Here is a 3,976-nt window from a genome sequence, read left to right as displayed (position 1 = left end):
AATATCCGAAGGCTCTGTTTAAGAGACTTACAACCCCCCTGGAATGAGGAGAGATAAGAGGTCTCTAGCTGACCTGCCTCCATGTTCTTTGATGTGTTTTTCACTGGGTACGGTGTACATGTGCCCTAGACCAAATTTGTGACATCACTACACATGTAGAGAAAATTGGCAATGCTACTTGAAATGCCCTGGAACAACTGAATGGTCAACAAAAATAATTGTGTATATTGGCTTGGCAAAACAGAGTAATGAAAACATTACAATACATTCATAACAGATTTCACAACATATGAATTGTGTGCCCTCAGGCCTTTACTCTACTACCACGTATGTATAACACAAAATCCATGTGTACTTGACTATATTTTTGGCAGGTGGGGGCACTCGTGCAATTGTTGGCGATGAAATGTTGTACTTTTGTCCCAGATCAATTCTTCAAATATGCCTGATCTCGCCGAATACATTGTCACTGTTGCTAAGAATAATTCCCCACAAACAAAGTGGACGCTTAAAACTTGGTTGGAATCCCTATTTGGAAGTTGGGGATCCCATATTGCCAAATAGGCTGCAGCGTGTGTTTTTTGCTTAGTTTGCCTAATTTTAACATGCTGTGTATGTGTGTGTATATTTGATAAATTCACTGCCGTTAATAGAAGCATAACCTTTATTATGATGATACTATTACCATAATAATTAAATTGTATAACCCAGAATGAAGGGTTTGAAAGTGTTTATCTCATTAAATTTATAACGATTATTATCATAGAAGTGATAAAAGTAGGGAATGTGGAGGATAAATGCATAGTCTGGAGACAACCTTGAATTGTACATCTTGTCTCATTCAATCATTGGTTCCTGTGGGTGCTTGGTAGAGATATGAGTGGGAGACGGTCATGAACCCCTCCTCAGACCTTTTGTCAGAATGTTCTAAAAGTTAAGAGTTAAAGTTAAGGACACGGTACCAGACACATGCAGGAACCAAGCCTATGAACCATGCCCATATACAGTAGCTTGTCTGTGTAAGCAGTATATAAGAGAACTTAAAGGACTGCCCTGTCATTTCAGACCGGTACTTTATGCATCTAAGTTTGACTGTGACCTCTCCAGCATTCTGATAATAAAGAATGATTATAATAAAGAATGATTCATTCAAGTTTGACTTTTGAGTCCCTGGTGGCAATTCCATGACAAGTGTAACATTGACAAGTTAACAAAGTGATTTTGCCTCAGACACAAATTCATGTGTTTGAATTTAGGAGGTCAGAATATTGTTAAAACACCACAACAATTTAAGCAGGCTTCTCAGTTGGAAGAAGTTGCAACTGTCTTTGCCGCTGCATTAGGGACACAATTAAATATACTGTTCCATCCTACCATCCACTGGTTCATTATTCAATGTGAGTGGAGGGTGTGTATAAATGCACTTCTGTCTGCATAAAACCTTTTAAATGCTCTTTGTACATCTACACCAGGATTCCAAGACACTGATTTCTTACTTCAGCCCAGTCATATTATCATCCAGTGATACTAATTATTAAAGGACAATCTCCTTATTCCCTGACACCAACCGTATGTTGAGATTGACTCATTTTGTCAACCCCTGTACAGAATTCTACAGGCTTTTAGAGAGATCTAGCCTGGCTGGAGAGAGATCTAGAGACTCTGCTTTATTGGTTGGTTTGCTTCAGCTCTATGACGCGACGCACTGAGCCACTGGTGGAGCTCATGCTGCCCCAGTCGCTGTGCTTGTTGTACTCGCCAGGGCGTAGGAAGTACTGACGACCCCTGTAGTTGGGGTGCTCATGAAGGATCCAGTAGCCCTCCATGACATTGCAGGATGAGATGTCTCTCAGGTGGAAGCGGTCCTGCAGGTTGGGACAGTCATCGCTCAGCTCCATCGTCTTACCCCCAAAGTCTGATCTCTCAAAGATCTTCATCCTGTAGTTTCCATTATACTGCGCAAAGAGAAAATTGATAAACTTTAAAGAACTGAAATAATGGTTTTCTATATTAGACTTTTAGGTCTGAACAGTATGAAGGCTCCCTAGGTACACACAATATTGTCATAAAAATTATGTAAGGTGTTCTACTCAATCATGACAGCTGATGTAAATGTATAGTAATCTTGAATCTGAATCTGACAACAATCTGACAGTTACATTTAAGCCTGTATTGATTCAAACAAAATCGTTGTTTTGGTCAATTTCAATTGGCAAGGCATACCTCATACAAACATTCCTAAATAATAGTTTGTATTTGTATTTATTATGGATCCCTATCCCCATGCCAAGGCAGCAGCTACTCTTCCTGGGGTCCAGCAAAATGAAGGCAGTTTGGAAAACATTACAATACATTCATAACAGATTTCACAATATATTAATTGTGCGCCCTCAGTCCTTCACTCCACTAACCACATATGTATAACACAGAATCCATGTATACATGTGTGTATAATACACATGTTATTGTGTGTTTTGTATGCATGTGTCTATGTTTGTGTTGCTTCACAATATTTTGATCTCTTTTTTAAATCTAATTTTACTGCCGGCATGAGTTACTTGATGTGGAATAGAGTAGTACTGTGCGCCTCACATAGTCTGTTCTGGACTTGGGGACTGTGAAGAGACCTCTGGTGGCATGTCTTGTGGGGTATGCATGGGTGTCCGAGCTGTGTGCCAGTAGTTCAAAACAGACACCTCGGTGCATTCAACATGTCAATACATCCCACATATACAAGTTTGTGTCAAGTCAATTGCATATGCAGCCATGTCTAACTTATGTCAGCTGTCATAACTGTTTATGAAGGTATAACAGATTCAAGAGCATTTGTTTGTGCTATGTTGTGTCATGTCAGTCAAGATGAAGTTGTTCTCACAGCAGCGATGATGCGACAGGAGCGGATGCAGTCGTTGAAGCCGGACCAGCGGTGGTGGTCGGGGTACTTCCCCCTTGTCAGCATATACTGGTACCCAGAATAGTTAGACTTCTCATAGGCCACCCAGCACCCACTGTCCACCCGGATGGAGTTACACCGGGAGAAGTGGGAGTGCATGTCAGCGCAGTCACCACTGCACTCATAGTGGCGTCCCTCAAAATTCCTGCCCTCGTAGAAGATGATCTGAACAGAGAGCCTCTAAAGTTAATGGGAATACAGGCAGAAGCACATCTATAGATTTTAATGAAAGCCTCTAAAGTAATGGGAATACAAGCACAAAAACATCTCTACATTTGAATCAAACTAGCTTAGAACCTACTTTCTGGGTGAAAAACACCTCTTTATTTGGATTTACACATGAAATTGTCATTGCAAGTATTTTTGAGAATTGCACAAAGGATAGGAGAACCCCTCAATTACTATTTTCCTAGCCTGGTCCCAGATCTGTATGTGCTGACGCACTAACACCTATTGTCATGGTCATTGTCAATGTCATGCCAAACAACTGCTACAGGAGTTGGGTATACAGCACAATCATATCTGGAAGCAGGCAACAATTTTCCTGGGATCGTACAACAATTAGGATTTCACACAGAACCCTTATGACTAAACCTGAACTTGAATTGCAATAGACTTGACACTCTGTAATGTTTTTTTTTACGACAATGATATGTTCTGCTTACCTTACCCATCATGACTGTGTAGGTCAACAGGACAGGCCTGTCCTCATCCCAGAGCCTTTTATGTGTCCGAAAAAAGGACAGAGCATTGTTAGTAAAATCAGGTGAGTTATCATGTCAGCACAAACTGTTCTATATATCTGCCCCCATGACACTAAGCACGTCAACCTCATGCTCCCTTTAGATTGAATTCCATTGTCATACAAATCCAGTCGGACTCTTTTCTAGGCCCAGACAATAGAGTTGCACACTGGTTTGGTCCTGAGAAAAACATGACTCGGAACAGGTTTGAAAAAGGTTAGTTGCAAAACTGGACTTCACTCACTCTCACAAACATCTGCCCCCTACCTGTCCTACTCTA

The 3,976-nt window shown here is 40.8% G+C and overlaps 1 pseudogene; it reads right to left on the bottom strand.

The window, feature by feature from the left end:
* Window positions 1–202: 202 nt before the first annotated feature.
* On the bottom strand, window positions 203–3,731 carry LOC115135372 (gamma-crystallin S-1-like; annotated as a pseudogene).
* Between the last annotated feature and the right edge of the window lie 245 nt (window positions 3,732–3,976).

Source organism: Oncorhynchus nerka, linkage group LG10 (genome assembly GCF_034236695.1).
Source record: "Oncorhynchus nerka isolate Pitt River linkage group LG10, Oner_Uvic_2.0, whole genome shotgun sequence".
NCBI classification, from domain to species: Eukaryota; Metazoa; Chordata; class Actinopteri; order Salmoniformes; family Salmonidae; genus Oncorhynchus; species Oncorhynchus nerka.
This window is presented reverse-complemented; position numbering and strand designations above follow the sequence as displayed.